The 22,558-nt window shown below is 49.3% G+C and overlaps 1 protein-coding gene across 7 annotated transcripts in view; it reads right to left on the reverse strand.

Annotated features, from left to right (window-relative positions):
* Positions 1–22,558, reverse strand: part of RAI2 (retinoic acid induced 2) — a 155,509-nt gene that overhangs the window by 43,753 nt on the left and 89,198 nt on the right. For 4 of the 7 annotated variants that reach the window (XM_032620940.1, XM_032620939.1, XM_032620934.1 and 1 more), the window contains exon 1: positions 16,024–16,347. The exons of 1 other annotated variant lie outside the window; for it this stretch is intronic. The gene's annotated coding sequence lies outside the window, so the exon portion shown is untranslated. Of the gene's footprint in view, positions 1–16,023; positions 16,348–16,616; positions 16,855–22,558 lie in introns of those variants that run through there. 2 more of the 7 variants (XM_032620936.1, XM_032620941.1) reach the window with 2 other exon arrangements.

Consider the following 22,558-nt stretch of genomic DNA (forward strand, 5'->3'; position numbering starts at 1 on the left):
CTTTGCAAATGAAGATCTGAATGTTCTCCTGCTACAAATGATTCTGCATTTTGCTGCTTTTAAAAACATAAAAAGGCTTTTCTAACTATATTGGACATAGGAGCACATTATGTAAAGAAAGTGTTCTGCTCACCCAGGACCCAGTTTAACTCTTCCCACGTCTGGTTAAGGACTTGCAAGTCCAGGATGCCAGCAGGACCAGAGAATTTGTTCACTCACCTATAACGTTCACTGGAAATGCCCGGCTGAATCCCCACACGCGCAGGAGTTTAAGGAGCACGAGGCACAGGCTAGTTTCCAGGAAAGCAGAATGGAGCGCTCAGGCTCTTATTTTAAGAGAAGCGTTTTCATGCAGACCCAGAGAGGCTATGTGAAAGGGCTCGGGATATGTTCTTGCCTTTTCCATTCCCAAGCTCCCTTTCTGCCCTGTGGTGGCATCCCCATAACCGAGTCCCCAGGCTGAACTGAGTCTCCACTGCTTTCGCTCTGATCAGCCTGGCTGTCCAGACTGCAACTCCTCCCCCGGCAGGTGGGGTGACCAACTTGTCCCAGTTTGCCCAGGACTGCCGGGTTTTAAAGCTGCAAGTCCCACGTCCCAGGAACCCCCTCAATTCCAGGCCAACCAGAACAGTTGGTCACCTTGGTGGCAGGCCACCAGCCAAACTCCTCTCTACCAGCTGGGCCCAGTCAAAGCCTGAACCAGCAGGATTACCCATGTCCCCCAGTGCTTACAAATTCTGACCTATTTAAAGCATATGAACTTGGAAAGTGTATTTAAAGCTGCTGACTGAAGGTGCTCCTTGCTGTTGACTATGTCTGTCAGGTCTCCTTTCTTCCCCCATTTTCTGGTTCATTCACTCTTTTCATCATATTCCCTTCAGAACTGGGTGCTCATATGATTACGTGGGCCAGTGCCAAGGTTTTCTGACCACTCGCCTATATCTGGGCCGCCCCATCCCTGGCTACAAAGGGAGGGTGGGACCCAGGTACCCAAACTCCCCCCGCTCCTGGCCCATCAAGGGGCCTAAACGAGAGAAACCAGGCTGTTGTCACAATTTACTCTACCAGCCATTACCAAGTCTCACAGAGTCAGCCTCCTAGATGCTTCTGGAATCCGGCCACTTGCTTCCCCATTCACAGCCACCATGCCGCTTCAGCTCAAGGTCAAGGCCATTGGTCTCCCTGGATTTCTGCAAAGGAGCCTTTTTGGTCTACCTTCCCTCCTGCCCCAGTTCATTCTCCACTAGGGAGAAAAACAAAACATGTAGAGTAAATAATGTCACTGGCTGCTGTGAAACTGCTTAGGATAAAGTCCAAGTTCTTTACCAAGGCTTACAAGACCCATTATGATCTGGACCCCGCCCACCTTTTCTGCTCGTCGTCCGTAACCTGCCCTTCTGACACCTCAGTTTCCTCATCTGCAAATGAAAACAGCTGTTTCTAAATATTACTGTGCAGTTTTAAGTGAGAGCATGTAAATTAAATTCCTGTCCAGATGCTTCAGCTCCATCATGGTTTTGGAGAACTTGGAATCTCCACTCCACCCACAGAAGTGGAAAAAGGAACGGGGCACTTGGCACTGGCCATCCCAGAGAGGGGGGAAAGCAACAGATTTGAAGGAAGGGAAGAAGCATTCCATACAGTCGGGGGATTAAGAGCTTTGTGTTCCAAGCGTCCGAGATGGAGCTGAGAGTGGGTCCAGTTGAATAGAGGAAGGTGGGATGAGTGGTGGTGATTAAAAACAAGAGGGAAGTACTGAAAGCACAAGAATTTGACATTTCACCACCGATTAACGGGGACAGACCCCTGTAAATAAGAGAAATGAGGCTTCGAGTTCATGCCTTTGAAGACTTGCTTTCGGAAACGGACAAACGGGGAAAGTTGCCTAGCTGTAATTTTTTTAATTAAACGTATTATCAGCATCTAAGTACTACGGAGCATACTGCCAGGAGCCACGGAGGGTTGGGTTGTCCTAGATGGTGATTAAAATGAACTTTAGGAAGTGCTGCCTGGCTCAAGAGAATGAATGCTGGTTTGAGACCAAGCCACAAAAAAAAAAAAAAGACACGTGATTCCTGCCCTCAAAACACAAAACAAAACAAAGAGGGGGAAACAGAGAAAGAAAAGAAAAAAAGCTCAGGTTCTGTGGGAGAAAATATGGATATGTGTACACTTAGGAAAAAAATGATTTTTTTTATTTTACAAATATTCATAAGAATAACAGCCTAGCAGCTACTTCTTTACATGTGTATTTATTTTTAACAAGAACAACATTCTCAGCAGGGATGAAAGCTAGATCAAGAATTAAGGTGGCCAGGGCTTCCCTGGTGGCACAGTGGTTAAGAATCCGCCTGCCAATGCATAGGACACGGGTTCGAGCCCTGGGCCGGGAAGATCCCACATGCTGAGGAGCAACTAAGCCTGTGCGCCACAACTACTGAGCCTGCGCTCTAGAGCCCGCGAGACACAACTACTGAGCCCGCGCTCCACGACAAGAGAAGCCACCGCAGTGAGAAGGAGCCTGCGCACACAACGAAGGGTAGCCCCAGCTCTCGGCAACTAGAGAAAGCCCGCGTGCATCAGTGAAGACCCAACGCGGCCAAAAATAAATAAATAAATAAATGTATATAAAAAAAAAGAATCAAGGTGGCCAACAAGACAGCACCCTTTCCAGGGACCTCTCTTGGCCCCCTGGCCATTCCCACCACTTCACCTCCAGTCCTGCCCCAGGGCATTTGTCCTTTGACCTCCAAAATGGACAAAGACCTTAATTAGGGTGAAGATACAAGGATGGGGGACTCAGCTTTGTCACCCGTCTGCCTTACCTGCTTCACTTTTTTTTTCTTTCCTGTTTAAGTTTTCTGCCACCGTTGAACTGCAGAGAACAGCAGCTCGGACAGTAAATGGGCCTCTCCGACCAGGCCTGCCCTACATGGTTAGGCAATTCCTAGAGATGATGCTTCTTCCTTCCCCCTGCCAGGCTTTCCAGCCCCTCCCAAGGAGCCCCTAGTTAAAATGAAGGCACTCCAGAACAACTGACAAGGGAGTGACCCAAGCTAACAGAGGTACAAGTAAAGTTGGGACTGACAGAGGGCCAGGTCCTCGGGACAGGAGCAGGAAGGCGGATTCTCCCAGCTGATGTGAGCCAGCAACCACTGCTCCTTGCGGGACCGGGAGGTAACAGCTAAGCCCCAGGCCACACCACTTTAAGAAGCAGGAATTAGTCCTTAAGCCCCGATAGATAATGTTCATCCAAAGATCCTAGCACCAGCAGCCCCAGAGCACCTGGGAACTTGTCAGAAATGCAAATTCTTGGGCCCCACTCCAGGCCTGCACGGGGAGCGGGTCCTAGGAACCTGTGTTTTAACCAGCCCTCCAGATGATTCTAATGCACGCTAAAGCTTGAGAACCACTGGTCTACGGGCCTCCAAGAAAGGGAGGAGCTGTGCCGGGCTGGGAGGGAGGAAGAGAGGCACAAAGCGGCTGGGTGTTACAGGAGAGGTGCACACAAGCGAGAGCAGAGGGGCAGAATGGCACAGGGAAGCAAGCACGCTCTAGAGCTGCGCTGTCCAATATGGTAGCCACTAGCCACAAGTGGCAATTTACATTTAAAACAGAAAGACAAATACTGCATGATCTCACTTAAATGTAGAATATTTCGAAGGAAACCACAAAACCACATTTATAGTAACACAGAGTAGAATGGTGGTTACCAGAGGCTGGGATGTGAGGCAAAAGGGGAGACTGAAAAAGAAAATAGAAGGACGGTTGCCAGGGGTTGTTGGGAGGAGGGTGAATAGCAAGTTAGTGTTTAACGAGGACAGAGACTCAGGGCTCTGGAGATGGACGGTAGTCATTGCTGCACAACAATATGGATGTAGTTAACACCACTGAACGGTACAGTTAAAAATGGTTAAGAAAAAGATGAAAAAGTCAGGCCTCAGCCACACCAGTCACATTTCTAGCGCTCAACAGCGACTTACGGCTAGTGGCTACCATATTGGACAGCGTAGGACATGTCCGTCATCGCAGAAAGTTCTATTGAACCACACTGTAGAGAATCCCAGTTCCACCTCCTTTGAGCTGTGTGACCTTGTGTAAGTTACTAACCGTCTCTGAGCCCCCGATTCCTCCTTTATGAAATAAAGCTCATAACATCCACCTACCTCATATGGCTGTTATGGAGCTGGAACTAAAATAATAAATGTAAATCACCTGGTACAACTGTCCAGGCTATAGCAGGAGCTTGATAAGTAAGAGGTAATACTCTTGCTACTATGATTTTATAAGCAACCATCAGAGACATTTTCTAATAGAATGGACAATCTGCACTGGCTAAGATGGACTCCTTTCACTACGTTTTGACTGCAAATTTCGAAGCTTGTGGGAGTGGCTCTGTTTTCAGCAGGACAAGCCAGCAGTGCCATCCTGATGCAATACCCATTTGCTGGCAGGTCGAAAAATGGGGCATTCTAATCCAGAAGCAGTACTGAAGAAGACTTGTAGGAAGGCTACAATTCTTGAAGTCAGAGAGCCTCATTTTGTGTGGAGATTTTTCCTTTTTCCTTTTAAACCACCAATGTCACAATCCATGGGAAGGGGCCATTACATTAGACTCAAGGCTTCAGTGTTCTTCATCTAGAAAGATGCCCGAGAGATCTTGTAACCTTCCTGCAAACCTCCCCCCATAAAGAAAGCAAACAAAACACAGCCGAGATATCATCAAAAAGCCTACAAATAATAAAAGCTGGAGAGGGTGTGGAGAAAAGGGAACCCTCCTACACTGTTGGTGGGAATGTAAATTGATACAGCCACTGTGGAGAACAGTATGGAGGTTCCTCAAAAAACTAAAGGGAATTACCATATGACTCAGTAATCCCACTACTGGGCATATACTCAGACAAAACTATAATTTGAAAACATACATGCACCCCTGCGTTCACAGCAGCACCACTGCCAATAGCCAGGACGTGAAAACAGCCTAAATGTCCATCGACAGATGAACGGATAAAGATGTGTCATGCATACACACACACGCACACACGCACGCACGCACGCACACGCACACACACACACACACACACACACACATATAATGGAAAACTACTCAGCCATAAAAAAGAATGAAATAATGCCATTTGCAGCAACATGGATGGACCCAGAGATTATCATACTAAGTGAAGTAAGTCAGAGAAAACCAGGTATCTAAGATATCACTTATATGTGGAATCTAAAAAAATGATACAAAGGAGCTTATTTGCACAACAGAAATAGACTCACAGACATAGAAAACAAACTTATGATCTTATGATTACCAAAGCGGAAAGGGGGAGGAGGGATAAATTAGGAGTTTGGGATGAACAGATACATACTGCTGTATATAAAACAGATGAACAACAAGGCCGTACCGTATAGCACAGGGAACTATATTCAATATCTTGTAATTATCTATAATGGAAGAGGATCTGAAAAAGAATATATATATACAACTGAATCACTTTGCTGTACACCTGAAACTAACACAACATTGTAAATCAACTATCCTTCAATAAAACACACACACAGCGAAGAGCAACTGTACAACCTGGAAACATCCTCTGTGCTGAAGAGCAGTCATGAGGGAGAGAATGGGCTGGGAAAATGGGAATAATACTTCATATGGGGTTTTATTCTAATTAGGAAATAGGGAGTCACTGAATGTTCTTGAGCTAGAGTGACGAAGTTAGAGGGTTGCTTTAGCGAGAGGAAGAGCAGCTGGGGGAGCAAGACAGGAGTGGGGCAGAGTAGTAAGGAGACTGAGGATCCTGCCAGGTGAGCCATGCTGAGGCCTGTGCTCCCGACAGCGGTGGGCAGGGCTGAGGAGAGGAGGACGGTGGGTCGAGCCTATGTGAACCGGCAGCAGAGCTGACATGGGGAGCCAGGGATAAAGGGTCCAGGCTCCCGGCACTGAGGCTGCATGCTCAGACATCATGTCCAAGAGGCCAGTTTTCCCCTTCAAACTCCTTTGGAGGGACTTCCCTGGCAGTCCAGTGGTTAGGACTTTGCGCTTCCACTGCAGGGAGCCCGGGTTCGATCCCTGGTCATGGAACTAAAATCCTGCAAGCGGCACAGTGTGGCCAAAAAAAAAAAAAAGAAAATCAAATCCTCTGGAGAAGCATTTCCATTCTTCACGTGGACTCTGGACAAAGCCAGCTCTGTGGGTAACGGGTCAGAAGAGTCAGGTAAGGGACTGGCAGCAGGACCCTTGCTCAGGTCGGGTTTTCTGGCTTAGAAATCATAACAAAGGCTCCCTTTCCTGATCTACTCAGGCCTCCTGGGTGAATCCCAGACTTTCTAATGTTCTGGATGAGTAACATTAAAAAAAAAGGAGGATCCAACATGAGTTGGACAACTTCCGACTTTGTCAAAGAAAGATGTTAAACTACAAATGTCATCATTCATAAAAGAGACTTTAACACTAAGAAAAGTGGGAAAGGCCATTTTAGAATAAAGGGAAGCTCTGTAAAATGGAAAAGGTTTAGCTTTAAAAAAGAGACTGAGTACATTTTCACTCTTCTTCCATTTAACTGTGCGTGGGTAGAAATTTTGTCCCACATGGCGTGGTAGTCCTCAAGCCCGGTCCGTAGGGATCACGGGTTCATGTGACTTTCCAAAACGGTTCCCTGTGCAGTTTGGGCTGTAAGAATCAGGCCTGATGACCCCAAACCCAACTGCCCAGCTCCTAAGAGCAAAAACAAGGCTTAAGGTTTCTGGCGTGGGTGTGTCTAACGTGGAAAGGCCAGGCAGAATCAGTCTCTTCTAGCCTTCTTAAAATGCAAGTGATAAGCCACAAAGATCCTAGAACAAATATTGATATTTTCACATTCAATAATTCCATATTTAGTCTAGCGGGTTAGTGATTTCTTTTTTTCACAAAAGGAAATTGCACCCAGAGCTAATTGCTCGATCTGAAATGTATCTGGACATTGTTTAGATGTTGGAAAGGAAACGGTAACACTGCAGAGTTTTAGCAAAGAGGAGGGCATTATTTGAGAAAAAAATGCAAATGTAAATTAATAGAAAATGCAGTCCTGAATGGTTTTCAAAGCTTCAATGTACACAGTGGAAATAGCGCCTCTATTTTGAGCTTTCCTTGACATTTTTCTTATTTTTAAATGCAAAAGGAAATTCATAGGCACAGGCTCAATCCATTCCCATCCATTGATTTGTCGGCCAATCAACGGCCACTGTAATCTGAAAAAAATAACACCAGTTTCTCTGAACCTTTCCAAGCGAGGCTGTGTTCAGCTAAGCTTAATAAAGAGAAAAACAGCAAGGACCATCTGGAAAACACTCTTCCGGAGTCGCGAAAGATAGTGGCAGCCTTTGCCCAACCTGCTATAAATAAGTGTCTCAGGAAAAAAAAAAAAACACCCGATTTTCAAATCTGTTTCTACTTAATACAGCTGCAATAGAGTTTATTTAGCTTTTCCCTATAGCAGGAAGACTGTTTGCATTTTTATGACAAGGGTCTAAATGTTTTTCACAGCCATTTCCATTGCCATTATTTTGAGGAACAACATACCACTTGGACCTGTCTGTTGGCTTCTGCAGCACAGTGGTGGCCCCAGTGGGCTCTGCACCACGAAACTGGCCTCCAAAGCCCAGATTTATGATCCTGCTTCCTCTCCCACTGTTGCAGCCATCACCCAAATCCTACCCTGCAAGGGCTGGGCAATTCAGAGTGACCAAGAGTCACGTGCTGCGTGTCAATTATTTATCTGCCTGGACCCAGCGCTCGGTGGATGCCTGCCAGCTCATTGCCTCTTCCTTCACGCTGACAAGGAAGAGTCCAACTACTCTTCAAGGGAGGCTAGAACCCACCACTGAGGGTCTAACTGCTGGCTTGGCCAACCCCTCCATGCTCAACTTTCCACCTTTCCTCACTGGCTAAGCCTGCAAAGGAATCCCTCTACGATCGACACTTGGAACTCCTTCGGACACTCTTTAGAAAAGGTCGGCCTGCCTCGGATGGCTGCAAAATGAAGTGGCCCCCAGTGATGTCTGCACTGAGCACCTGGCCATACCCTTGAGCACCCGCAAACACCCATCCCCCTCCAAAGACTGTCAGGGCAGGCTTGGTCCTGGGACACTGTCCTGTGGAACGAGCAATCCACCTCTCTGTTCTCTCTCCGTCCCCCAAGCGCCCATCCCATTTCCACGGATGGGCAGGGAATGGTTCAACCCCATGACACCTTCCCCGCGAAGGCAGGACCACCCCCCTTCTAGCCTTTCCAGGGACCACCAGTAGGAAGATGGCCGAGGGCTCATCCAGCGGCAGCATTCCATCTGTTACTGTTGACTGCAGGCATTACCAGGACGGAGCTGGCTGAAGGAGCCCTGCTGCCGTTCTCTTTCCCAAGCAGAACTGCTGCAGGGAGTAAGGGGGGGGAAACCGGAAGGGGTGGTGAGGCCCACCTGAATTTGAACGTCCAATAATTTTGAAAAATTCTCCATCTCCTCACCATTGACTTTCTCTCTCAACAGTGCTGGAAAACACAGAAGTGAGTGGTGGGTAAAGCGCTGCTACGATCTGAAATGAGTCTATTACGGTGTTTTGAGCAGAGCTCTCCCAAGTACACTAAAGGGCTAAATTAAATGGCTCAGGCTTAAGACACTACAGGAGAAATGACGGTGGGGGGCGGGGGTGGGGTAGAGGAAGATGCCTGGTGGCTTTGAAGGCATGCCTGGAATCAGGTGCATATGAAAAAGAAACTGGGGAGAAATAAACCTGTTCTCTTCATGAAGAAACAGAGGAGCTGTTAGTTGTTACAATGTGCCCCCCAATTACCTATGACTTATTTGATCACCTGACTTAAAAAAAAATCTCTGGGGCTTCCCCGGTGACGCAGTGGTTGAGAGTCCGCCTGCCGATGCAGGGGACGCGGGTTTGTGCCCCGGTCCGGGAAGATCCCACATGCCGCGGAGCGGCTGGGCCCGTGAGCCGTGGCCGCTGAGCCTGCGCGTCCGGAGCCTGTGCTCCGCAACGGGAGAGGCCACAGCAGTGAGAGGCCCGCGTACCGCAAAAAACAAAAAAAATTCTCTGTATAATCTCTTATACAATCTCATAGACCCTTCCACCCACTTTAAAATTAAATCAGGCACATGACCCACTTCCAACTGTTAATTAATCACCCCCATGAATTGTACATGTAATTCAGAGGGCGAAATCGTGTCTTTTATTATTTCGAACTGAAAATTTCCAAAAGCCACAGATTACCTATTAAATCTTGGTCTAGACCAGTGGTTCTCAAGCAGGGTCCATTTTGCCCCAGAGGGGACATCTGGCAAGACCTGGAGACATTTTTGGCTGCCACAACGGGGGTGGGGAGGGGCCAACACTTCTGGCATCTGGTGGGTGGAGGCCAGGGATGCTGCTAAACAGCCTACAGGGCACACGGCAGCCCCGCAGCAGAGTGACCCGGCCTAAAATGTCAACAGGGCCAAGGTGGAGAAACCGCGCTCCGGATAAAGGCAAATACGCTTGGCCTTCAATATTTGTATCTTTGGCAGTCATCAAAGGAGAAAAAATCCCATTTTCCTTGAAATCTAAGGTTGGCTTACATGTATGTTTACTAAGGACATATTTACTCCTTTCCAAATAAATGAAGCAGGTTCTCAATCTGAATCTGGGAACATTAAAGAAATACTGTGATGATGGTGGAGCTAGGCAGGGTACATTTTAAATGCATATTTCATCAGTCTAAATGGATGGAAATTAATATCTCATAAAATAAAATGATTATCTAGTTACATTCCGTACAAAACCAAAATCAATACACTGCATCCTACTTAACCTGCAATTAGTGTTTTAAAAAACTAAACCAAGGAAATGCCATTCTTTCCCATTTCTTGCTAGCCGGGTACACACTTCTGAGCATGAGGCGTTAAAAAGCAAACAAGCAGACAAAGCCCCCCCCCTTTTTTAAGCAGATTTTTCCAGAGCATAAAAAGCTTTCTGAATCATTCTATTTTATTTACTATAGGTTCAATCATTCTTTAGTGAACAACACATGCAGCCCATTCTGCTGGCTACGCCTGCATGGCTTTCCAAATACCCTCAAAACTGGCATGATGAATCACATACTTCGTGGCCCCACTGTGTGTGCGTGTGTGTGGGGGGGGGGGGGCGTGTGTGTGGGTGTGTGGTGGGTGTGGGAGTCCTTCAGCCAACTGTTTCCATAAAGTCTTAAGAGCAGGTGCAGAGATTCTCTAAAATTCCTTTAGTTCTAGAACATTCTGTGTGTCTGTGTGGTGTCCCCAGCATGAGGATGGGCTTCGGGCAGGAAAAAAAGCGTGTTCCTAGAGTTGGCCTAGAGCTTCCAGGCTAAAACCGTGGCGGAAAGAATGGCTGACAGCTATAGCATTTCGACCCTTCCAGGCCACCGTTCCTTTCCGTGAGTTATAAGGCCAAAGTGGGCAAACACACAAAGGCAAAAATAACAGCAGTGACAAAAACGCCAAAGCATACCCAGCCTTGGCTGCCAGTGAGGCCCAGTTCCGCTGCTGAGAAAGAACAGTTGCTACACTGCAGCTGGAGGAGCTTTTCCAGGGAACTGGTAATACCCTGGCTGTTAATGAATTATTTTTCGCCAGAATGTCGGATTCTTCCTGTGCTCCAGTAAACAGTCTGCTTCTGCCATGGGAAACAAAACCAGCTCCTTCCGAGGAGCTCAAGGAGGTCAGCCAAGGGTCCCCTGTGGGGGCAGCCCCCTCAGGAGCCAGAGCCACAGGCGCCTGACCTATAAATCACCGAAGCCCCAAGTTCATTATTCCAGCTCTTTCTGTTTCCTCGGGCCATGCCCAGGGCCCAGGGTAGGGCCCAGGAAGACCGCAGTGTCTGCCGTGAGCCTTCCCCCACCCTCCTGAACTGCCCCTTGCTCAGGGCTCCTCATCGGTGGCACCACATGTGTGTAAAACCGGCCTTCCTGGTGTTCATCCTGTCTCTCTCGCGGAAACTGCATTTATTCCCTTGCTCTTGTTTTCATCAAGCTGTCAGGAAATGACTATGTACATCCCCCTCTTTTCCTTTCTCTTCTTTAAGACTGGCCCCAGACCCAAATAACCCACTCTCGGCACAAGGCTGCCGACTTGGGACACTATTCTCCAAACACACATCCCCGGGAAGGATATTATTAGAGCAGGTGTCAAGGAAATCAGTCGCTCAGCAGGGAGACAGCTCTCCAGTGGGCAAGGACACTGGCCTGGGGTGGAGGAAAGGACGGCCAGCCCCGCCCACCCCACCCCTGTCTCGCTCTCTCATCTCCATTCAGTTTCAGGAGCCCGCATTCCTCACGGGAGGTGACTGAGCAAACATGCTCATGGGTAGGCTTGATGGGGACCCCCAAAATGGCACCTTAGCTACTGATAATCAAAGTTGCCTGGTGCCAGACTGGTGTGGCTCTTGAGTCAGTCCCATGCCTCCCACCTGCCATGGGGATGGAGGGCGTTTATGCCCCCCAAAACTTCTGGAGGTGCTACGAGGCTGAAGACACAGGCTGGTAGAGCAGAGCTGCCTAACAGAAATACGTATGTAATTTTAAGGTTTCTAGTGGGCCCATTAAAAAGATTAAAAGGAACAGGTGACGTTAATCTTAACGCTAGCTTATTTAACAAATATATTCAAAATATTATCATTTTAACATGCAATCAATGTAAAAATTATTAGTGAGCTATTCTGCATTCCTTCTTTGTCCTAAGTCTTGGAAATCCTGTGCGTATGTTATCGTCATAGCATACCCTGCTTTGGACTAGCCACCTTTCACCTGCTGAAAAGCCACATGAGACTAGCGGCTACTATGTGGGATGGTGCAGGTATAGTATATTTCCGTCATCATAGAAAGTTCTATTAGACAGTGCTGGGCTGAAAGACCAAAAAAGCAAACACACCCACACACAGCCCACTCACACACGACCACTGGGACACCCCACATAGCCCACACGGTCACACACACCCAGAGCACTGCACACATCACACATACACGTCACACTCACATACACAACACACCGCACAGACCCCCCCAACACACAGCAGATGCTCACAGCACACACGGGATCTCACACACACACACACACACACACACACACACACACACAGGGGAGGAGCCCTTCTCAGAGGTCCAGCAGAAATGGGAACTGCAAGGATTGGGATGTTCTAGGAGCCCAGCCCTACCTCTAAGCGGAGATTAAAATGGGCTCTTACGAAAGGCCCAGGGCCCATGCCGACATGGTGGGGGGCTGCGGGCTGCCCTCACAGAGGTGGCAAGGCCAGCGAGTACAATCGTTACTTAAGGCATCTGCTGCTTGAGCAGCCTGTATCTTAGCTCTTCGGATCTGTTTAAGGCAGGGGCCGGGACAGAAGATCACCGAAGTCACGTATGTTCTTTCACTAACAATTCTGGGTTTGCAACCTAATTTGGTGAAGCAGATACAGAAACATGATCCAATTACATGCGCCTGTGTCTGCGCGTGCACGTGTGTTCCTATGAGTGTTCTTGGCTGGAGAGAGAAGGAGGGTCATGTGCGAAATCCAGAAGTACTAACGTGGCCGCCCAAATCACCTCCTCGGCAGCTGCCATCAGAACACAGCAGAGCGGTAGCCTTGAAAGGCTCATCAGAAATTGCGAGCCACAAAGGAGACGCCTTGAGTCTGGTAAAAATGAGATGATGGGCATCCGGGCAGACGGTCAGGTGGGAGGGAGAAGCGGCAATCAGAGACATTCTCCAGGGACAAGCGCTGCCAACTCTGCAGCAAGGATGTCACCCTGATCCCCAAATCAAGCTTATTTCAGGGTCCCACACAGGCTTTTGTGCACGGGAGAGTGCAATTAGCCATCTTTCCCCTTCCTCAAGAGCCTCATTCTCTGAGGTCCCCCTCACATTCTGATCACGGAGGCAGCAGAGTCAGAAACAACTCATATGTGGATTCAAATCCTGGCTCTCCCAGTGGCCCCAGAATTTCTAGGGGGTTAAAGGCCACCATCTGGTTGGAAGGGGGCTAAAAGACTTGCTTTGATGGTGCAGTTGCAGAGCGAGAACCCACCTTATCTTTATTTAGAGTTTATTTGTTTGAGACGGTTAAGAGTCAGAAATACCTTACCTACCCTCTGGGCCCACCACAGACCTCAGGCTAATTACTTAATCTGTCTCATCCTCAGTTTCCTCGTGTATAAGATGGGAACGCCAATGCTCATCTCACAGGGGCTCGTCGGCTTGGAAACTACCCAGGGCTAGAACTGCAGCATGACACCAGGCGCTCCGAGACCCCAACGAAACACAAATCTCTGGATTTCTCCCTGCTGCTCTCCCTTGATAATAACTTACAGCTCCCTCCCGCCACCATTCACTCCATCAGTTCCATCGTTTAGTCACTCGACTCTCATTCATGAAGCAACGGTTGGGTGTTGGGAATTCCAAGATGAAAAGGCACGGTCTTTCCATCTGAAATAGTTAAGGGCTATTTGGGGTCTATCTACTTGGCACATAAGCATGTACCCTGGGTGGCTGGGCTGCCTCACTGGTGCCCCCCTCCCCCAGTTAGGTACTATATTCGGTAGGGGCTGAGGACTCCGGTCTCTGGGAGAAATAAATAAGAGACTTGGGGGAAGGGTAGAGGAACATGTTGCCCCTTTAAGTCATAACCACCGAAGTCTGGAATCAGACACTCAACTGGAAATTTCTCTGAGCCTCAGATTCCTTATCTGTAAAATAATGCCTCTGTTACATCATGGTTTCCCACATGTAAAGCGTCTGGCAGACAGAGGGCAACAACAAATGTTGATTTCCTCCTTGACTTATTTCCCTCCACTACCCTCCTTCCCTGAATCTAAGGTTACCGAAGGAGCCAGAGAATAGACACTTGCTATTTTCTTACTGTAGATTCAGAGCACACTGTGTGTGGATGTCTCCACATACAGAATACCTCCATTCTGGGTCAAATGGGTCTGGGGAGACCAGTCCTATCTAGTTTTCAGGTCATTATAGCTAGGGCTATATTGGTCTTCCGGTGCTATACCACTTCCAGCAACGCCTCGTCACACACCTTCCAGCCTTTTTCTTTCTTTCTTTTCTTATTTTTTTTCCATTTCAGGGGTCCTGTCTTGGTGGCTCTGCTTTCTGGCTACAAGACTTTTCATTTATTTTACAGCGCTTGACCAAAATGCCCATCAACCAAGTTCTCATATTGGCAATTGGCATCACCTGGAAAGCTGTTTTCTCATTTGTTCCTGAGATGGGCAGATTTTCCTGGGCCAAAACTCACCTGTGGAGGTCTGGGGCTTCTTTGCATGATAAAGGACCTCTCTGGCTGGCTGAATGGTACCATGGGCTGGTGCCAAAGCAGCCAGTACCCCAAGATCCAGTCTGACTCGGCTCGTGGTGCCCGGCCACCTTGTCGACATCTCTAGTGGGCATCTGTCAGAATGAGGCGGAAGCGCCCATTCACAGGATATTGTGTGTGGGGTGGGGGGTAGGTGGCTTCTCTGGGCTTCCAAGGGGCAGAGAAATCGGGATGCCACCGGGCTTACAGCCTTCCAGCCACCCCGCCTTCAGAAAGTAGCAGAGCTCCCCGTGTTCCCCTTTGAGAAGAAAACACCGAGGACAAAACAGTGGGTAGGGACGTGATGCTGCTCGGGTGAGCAGCTCCCATTCACTCGCCGCCCCACTGCCCTCCTCCCGTGCTGCCACCCCTCTACTGGAACAAAGGCATATCACAACACATTTTCAAAGTTATCAAAAGTGTCTTGGTCAATCAACAAACGATTCTGATGACGCAAAAGGAGGAAGAGAGACGTCTAGAAAACGGTGGGAGATTCCTCGGGAAAAGCACACAAAACCTTGCCCGATGCACGCAAGGCTAAGAATTGTTTTCTCCCTGCTGGCTGCTTTTCTCTCTGTTCTAAAGAGCAGCTTCCAAGAATCAGCTAAATAAAGGGCTCACACTAGAGGATGAGAGATAATGCTAAACCAACAAAAACAAAGACCCAAATGAAACAGAGCCAGCCTGAGAATCCGCGATTATCAAAACTTTGTTTGGCCGTATCTATTTATCATCGCTGCACACCCGGGCTCTGCGGAATATCATTCCGTTGATGTCACTTATCCTCAGCAAAATATTTACACATCCTTAAAAACGCCAGATGAGGGGGGGGCCGCCCCCGCACCGCCGCGAGCGGCCCCTCAAGCCCCGTCGCCGAGTTCTGGGTAGACCGTGAGGTGGCTAACGACGGTGGGTGGCTCCAGCGGGCACAGGTAAAAGCTGCTGACAGTTCCGGCAACGCGGCCACGCAGGCGCTGCGCCCTGCCCTGCCCACCTCTCCCCTACCTGACTCTGTAAGAAGCAGCCACATCCCCGATACGGTGTCAGCGTCTCCTCCTCCTCCCCCTGCCTTTCTCATTGATTAAGTTCTCAAACCATTGTTAAAGCCGGGTTGCTTTTCCCCGGAAAACTGGGCTGAATTCATTAAGCTTCCCCCATCACAAAAGGAATATTCATAAAAGTTTGGCAGGCAGAGAGGGAAGCTGACTGCGTGCCTTGGGGGTGGGTGACAATTCGCTCCTCCACAGCCACCTTTTTCTTCCGTGCCCCATCCCTCTCTGCATCCATCCGTCGTGCCCCAAACCTACTCCAGGGACTTCTGACAGGGAAAAACAAAGCAGCAGCTGTCTGGCAACATTTCTACCCCCTCGCCGGCAACTGTGGTGGGATGCCATTTCCCCACTCAGGCGGAGCTTATCCTGAACAATAGTCGGGCTTTAAACGGCAAACAAGCAAACACACAGAGCATAACCCCAACCCCGAAAAAGCCAACGCGGAGGAAGGCAAGGACTCCCTCCGCAGCAAAAGGCACCGCTGAAACGCACGCAAAAAATGCAGCGAGAAGGCTGCTCGGTGCCTAACATGGCAGAAAGCCCGAGCTGGTGCGGCCACCCCGGGTCTGGGCATTGGGGGGCACGAAGGCTCGCGGGGCGCCGACGCACACTCACCCAGCTCCGGAAGGATGCGGGGCTGGCCGAGCGTCACAAAGACGAGCCCAGTGAGATCTGGCAAAACCCAACTTTCCACCCTGCTCGCCAGGGCCGCCAGATACGTCAACAGAATCCATCTTTCGAAGGGCCTGGAAGGCGCCGGGTTTTCCGGGCCAGGGCAGAGCGGCAGAGCCGAAGGCGGCCCGGTGCGATGCCCGGGCGCGGAGTCCGCCGCGCGCCGCCCTCTGCGCCCGGTGCCAGCGCCGGTGGCGGCCCGAAACCCACTTCGGGGCCCCCGCCCCGCCGCCCGGCGCCGCCTCCCCGGCCGGCCCCAGCCCCACCGGCCAGTGCGCGGCGCCGGGAGCAGGAGCGGGGCCCGGGGACGCCGCGCGGGTGGCGGCCTCGGCTCGCGTCCCCGCCCCCGCCCGGCCCTCCCCGCTGGCCCCGGCCTCCGGGCGCCGTCCTGCCTCCGGGAGCAGGCCCCTCCCCGGGCGCCGGGCCCCGCCAGGCGCGCCCAGCCCGGCGCGCCCCCTGCGTCCCGGTGGCAGGTCCGCGCGGGGAGGGCACGGGGGGGGGTACCCCGGCCCGCACGGGGGCGTCGCGGCCGCTACCTTGCAATCGCGGCCGCCGCCTCCAGGAAGCCAAGGGGTGGTCGCGGGTGCGGGAACTCTCCGGTCTGGCCTCGCCGCCGGCCGCCTGAAGGGGGTGCGCAGCGGTGGGAGCTGCCGTCGCCGCTGTCACCGAGCTGCTGTCGCCGCCGCTGCTGCCGGTCGTGCGTGAGCGTGTGTGCGCCTGTGTCCAGACGAGTGTGTCTGCGTGCGGCGCCCGGCCTTTACTATATACACCGAGGGGTGGGAGGAGGCGGGGAAGGGGAGGGCTTGGGGGAGGTGGCGGAGGAGGGGGAGCAGGAGGGGGGCGAAAGGGTACCCGAGGAGGCGGCGGCGGAGGAGGGACAGGTGATCTCGCCCACGGGGAGGGCGTGGCTGTCGGAGGCGCGGGGTGGCGGGTGGAAGGGGTGCCGGGGCGCGGGGGGCGGAGCCGACGCCGGGGAGAGCCGGCGGAGCGGGGACCCTGCTGCCTCCCGGCGGGCTGGGGACCATTTCAGACCCCAGGATGCAGAGGAGAGAGAACATAGCCCAGGAGGGAGGAAGTGACTGGTGGATGGAGGCCGGGGAGGTGGTGAGGGCCCAGCGACCACCTCCTAAAATGCCAATTGTGATACAGGTCGGAGATCCTTCTCACAAGGTGTGAGATTATTGAAGACAAAATTAGCCTACAGACATAATCTCATTTCCGCATACTTGCCTTTAAGGTGATTCATCTGTTAATGTTAACATTTATGAAGCACCTAGTGTTTGCCAGACACTGGGCTAAGAACTGGCGTTACAGAGATGATGACTATGGGCTCGCTAACCAGTAAATAAATCATAGGTGTCAGTAGCAGTATTGATCATTTCAAAACAAAGTAAAAAACCTAAATCCTATAAATGTTTTAAGAGGGCAAAGGAAGCAACTCCATTGGTTTAATTAATCCCGAAAGGTGAAAAGATTTTTTTTTCTGGTAATCAAAACAGGATGCAGACATTTGAGAGAGAAGGGCAGAGAAGAAATTACTTGAATCAGAGCTGAGAGCAGTCGTTCAAACCTCCTTGAGTTTCAACACTCACATGAGTAGTGGCTATGACTTCCCTCTTGTAGAATTTGGGGTGGCCAGAGGGTACAGTACATAGAGAGCAGTCTGGCAAGTTCATGATTAGTATGGGAACCTGAACTTGTGTTTGAAAGGTTCTACTCTAACCCTGTCGTGCTGCAAGCATGATGTGGTAGAAACCAGGACCACGTTATACCTTTCGTGGGCCCTTTGCCTTTGTGGACTCTTTCCTCCATAGAAAAAATAGTAAAAACTACATTTTACGACTGCATTGGTGTGAAGACGAATGAATTAATATTATCTATTAAAACAACTTCTTCGACCTCGAAGATCACATTTTCTTCTGATTTTAAAAGAAATGAAAACATTTCCCTGAGGCCCTGAAAAGTATTTTGGGCCTCAGGCACCGTGCCTACTGGTCCTAAGGGAGAAGTCAGCCCTGGTGGTACTGTTCCTTGATACTGAATTTCCTCTTTTGAAAAAAAAAGAGTTCAACTAAGGAGTACCCAATCGACTTAAGGGCAGAAAGACACACAATGCAAGTTTAAGAACTGATAGAAATGAATATCAACAAAAAGTACCAGTTCCTACTTGTTTCAGTCAGGCTCTGGGAGTTTTAAGTCAGCTCCGAGTCATTAATGATACCTGTGGAAATATTTGTCTGTGAATTCGTCTTCAACCATTTCAGAAACCAAACACTTCCTCTATAGATCTCAGAACCGAGTCTCTGGGTCAGGTACGTGAGGTCTCGGTTGCCAGGACCGAGCCTGAATACAACTAAAGACACAGCTGGGCAATTATAATCGGGCAAGTTCATGGCTGAAAGATCCATAAAGGTTTTGTGTGTGTTGAGGGGGTATGTGTGTATAAGGTAGGGACTGATATCCTGGAAGGCAATTACTAGCCTATTTCTTTTGTTGGCCTCATCACAGCCCTGGGTTAATGTTTGATCCTCACTGGCAGTTGTGATTCATATTTGCTGCCCTTTGAGGTGCTTGTGTTTTCAGGAAGGACTATATTGATTCAGATTAATGCATAATAAACAGGCATCATGGCCCCCATTTCCAGAGAAATGTGCAGTGGCACCCCTCTGTATTTTCACTGTGGCTGCCCTTGCAGAGAGAAGGGGAAAAGAGGAGTCCATAAAGGAGGGTCTGGACTGGGGGGAGGAGATGTTTGGGGACAGAAATAGGACATTAATATGGAAGAACTGCATTCATACGGAAAACGGAGGGAGGAAAGGACATGCCCAAACAGCAGGAAAGAAGCGAAAAAATCTTTCAGGGTTGATCAGGGTGATTTTTGAGATCTAAAATTCAAATATTTGGTGATTTTAAATAAGGACTCAGGAAAGTTCCCATTTCAGATCTGATTCTTGATCTATATCCTGCTTCTCTAATACAGCATCTATTAATAATCTAGTTTTCACATACTTGCTAGACGAGTGATTCATTCATGCGTCCAGTAGACATCTATGAAGCATCTGCTGTATGCCAGTCACTGAGCTAAGGACTGCAGTGAGAGAGACGGTCAACATACGTTGCTGAGCTCAAGGAGCTCACAGGCCAGTAAATAAACTATTAATAGTACAGTGTGACACTATATGTACACGAGGAGTTGTAAAACGGGCTAGGCGAACCCCGAAGGAGTGGGCCCATCACTGTGTGGGAGTGGCATGGAGCAGGGCAGTCAGAAAAGATGGCATAGAGATGGTGACAAGAGCAGAGCAGTGAGAGATGAATGGGAGTTTTTCAAAGTAAGAAAAAGTCATTACAAGTGAACAGCAGGCACCGAAGCTCGGATGCAAAGCACGTTCTGGAGGCTGCAAATACTCTGTGAGGCCGGAGCAGGGGCTGTGAGGAACAGCAGCAGAGAGGGCTGGAGGAAGCTAGGGGTCAGTTGAGGTCCCTGGTCTGTCCTGTAAAGGAGCTTTTTCTTGTAGTCAATGGGGAGCCACTGAAGGACTTTAAGCAAGGGAGTGACCAGGGAAGATGTGGGTTGAGGAATGATCGCTCTGGTGTTGGGTGTGAAGGGCTGAATGGAGGGGGGTGAGATTGGCAGCAGAGAGACCAGGTGAGAGAGACTGTGCCAATGATCGGAGTTTGAGTCAAAGCAGTGCCAGCAGAGACGAAGGATCAGAACTTGAGTCGAGTGATACTCGGGATACGGAATCAACAGGACTTAGTGCCGGAGGAAACAGGAGTTGGAGTAACTCACGCCTGACTTTCTGAATTGGGTGACAGAGTGGGTGAGGGTGTGATCACTGAGACAGAGGTCCTTAGGAAGAGAAGCAGATTTGGGGCTGGGGATGATGAATGCTGTAGGGTCCCCCAGAAGCGGATCCTGAATGTGAAAGTGAAGGAAACACTGGTAGGGGAGTAGAGAAGGGAGAGAGGCGGGCGGCAGCCAATAGCGGGGATGTTATCAAGGCCAATTTCTACCATGGGCAGCTGCAGCTTAATCCCACAGGCAAACTCTTGGACACGATGAAAAACACTCACTTCAGAATTGTTCCATCAAGAGGTGAGGAAGCTGGTTAAGGACCCAGGGGGTGCTGAGTTTCTGGCACTTTTGACCTGCTACCCAGCATAGGCAGCGAGTCCTTCTCGGGTACAGGGAGAAGATACTGGCAGCTGGACGTCTGTGAAGCACGTTAAAATGGTAGCATCCCAGGGAGGGGGCTGGAGCACGGTCAGTGTGCGCTCCAGGGAGCTCTGGTTAGGACATCTTGAGTTGGAAGTACTCGTTGGGTAGCCACATAGACAAGTCCAGTAGGCATTTGCCTAGATTTTGGAGTTCAAAATCTAAGCTGCAGACCTAGATTTGGGAGTTACTGGGCTCTGGGTGTTGGTCGAAGCAGCGGGTGTTGATGAGCTCCGCAGAAGACACACGTGACTTGAGTTGTTGGCCGAGCCCATCACCCTGGGCCGTGCCAACGTGATTTGATCTGATCTGCAATGAACACTGTTGCGGATTTCTGCAGGAGTTCCTGGAAGCCATGAAGTTGTTGATGTCAGTTAACGCTCATGGGTATGAATGTGACTGGGGGAAAGGGTCCACTGCTTAAAAGAAATTCTTAAGGGGCCTATATTTTATTGAAGTTGAATAATGTATTTAAAATTGAAACTCTTTAAAAATTTTTCTGTGGTCAAGAATATTTCCTGGATGATTAAGTGATTGAAAGTGGCAGGCATTTGAAAACATAGTCACAATGCAAAAGGGACAAATACTGGTAAAAAAATGCAAGGGGTAATTAAATCACAGAGGATTGAAATCCAACCCAGGCTCCGGGAAAGAAGATGGAGAGCATTGAGAGAGACAGTCCAGCTGCAATGACATTTTAACCTAAGGAATATACAGAGCCACAGGGTAAGGGAAAGGTTTTGACAATTTTGATAGAACAGAGACTTCCAATGTGGTCGGCATGGGGGCTTCAGTATTCTTCATTCAGAGATTTCATATGAAATTTCTTATGCCCTGATTTTATCCAAAGACCACAGTAGAGTCCATGTGAAATCTCTGATCATTTTAGCAAAGAGTGAATCAAAGGGTTTGTGAGTGGTCCTTCAGTTAGGCAATCGACAAGCGTATCTCAAACAGCTATTACTTTACAGTAATAAGCTACACGCTACAACACCCAGAGTAATGAGGTACCGTCCCTGTCAGGCAATGGAGTCTCTCACAGTCCAGTTGTAGCTCTGTCTAGTCTCAATCAGGAGGACATGTGATTTCAGAGGATTTGGGTAAATTGTTAAGAGTAAGAAGGAGGCTTATTATAAAGGGCATTGCTTGTGGCTGCTCCATTCTGCATTCTCCATTCCTCTTTCCTAACAGAAACCTAATGCTGTTCAGGTATCCATCCCTCTCCTATGAAATCACGTACCTTAAATTTGATCCTAACTTTAGGGTGGGGCCTGTTTGATCTGAGGCTAATTGCATCCCTCCTGCTATAACTTGGACCAAACAGATGAGAGGAGAGATTTGCTGGGGGCTTTATGGGTAAGTTCTTACCGTTCCAGGAGAGAATACCACCCTCTCCCAACGGACGTGAAGACAATGTAACCATAGTTGCAACTGGCAGCAAGAACGCGATGCAGGTGACCATATAATTGATCATCTAAACAGGGACACTACTGAGGATGAAAGGGGTTGCTGTTGCTAATTATGTCAGGGCAAAAGGCATAAACTGGGTTTTCCCAGCAAAGCAGGATGGATGGTCACTATGATGCTAGGAGGGAGCTGATGCTCAAGGCAGCACAACAGAAACAGAGAAAGAACCTGGAACTGTGAGGATGTTACTGAACTGCTAGAACAACCAGCCACCTCTGGAGCCACCTGAACTTGCACTTCCTATTACGTACATCATTACACTGCTTCAAAGCTTCTTCTTCCACTCAGGTCTCTACTGCTTGCAACTGAAAGCGTCATAAGACGTACATGCAGGATTACAGGATTGTTTTTGTTTTGCTTTGTTTTGCTTGAGTCCCAGATAAGGGGTAAGGGCTGTTCTGAAATCAAGAGATCTAACAAAAATAAGTGGAGGGAGGAAGTAGGTCAGTAATTGATATTTTAAGTTGATTGAAGACAAGTGCAGAAAATGATCTGAACTGGAACGTGGTTGAAGTACATGGCTCTGCCGAATTTGGAAGCCCACTGTACACTGGTGGCTCTCACACTAGCAGCATCTTGGAGGCACTCCCCTGACTCTGACAGAGCGCTAAGAGTCCTGCGCCCAGGGTCAGGAGAATTTGTTTCTATCTCCTGTCCTCTCACTGCTCTGAGTGGCTTTGAGCCAGCAAGGTTCTCTCTTTGGACTTGGATCCCTTGTACCAGCAGTAGCTGCCATCACCCTTATGTCTTGTCTTTCTGACTTGACTGTCAATATCAAGGGAGGACCCACGG

Source organism: Phocoena sinus, chromosome X (genome assembly GCF_008692025.1).
Source record: "Phocoena sinus isolate mPhoSin1 chromosome X, mPhoSin1.pri, whole genome shotgun sequence".
NCBI lineage: Eukaryota > Metazoa > Chordata > Mammalia > Artiodactyla > Phocoenidae > Phocoena > Phocoena sinus.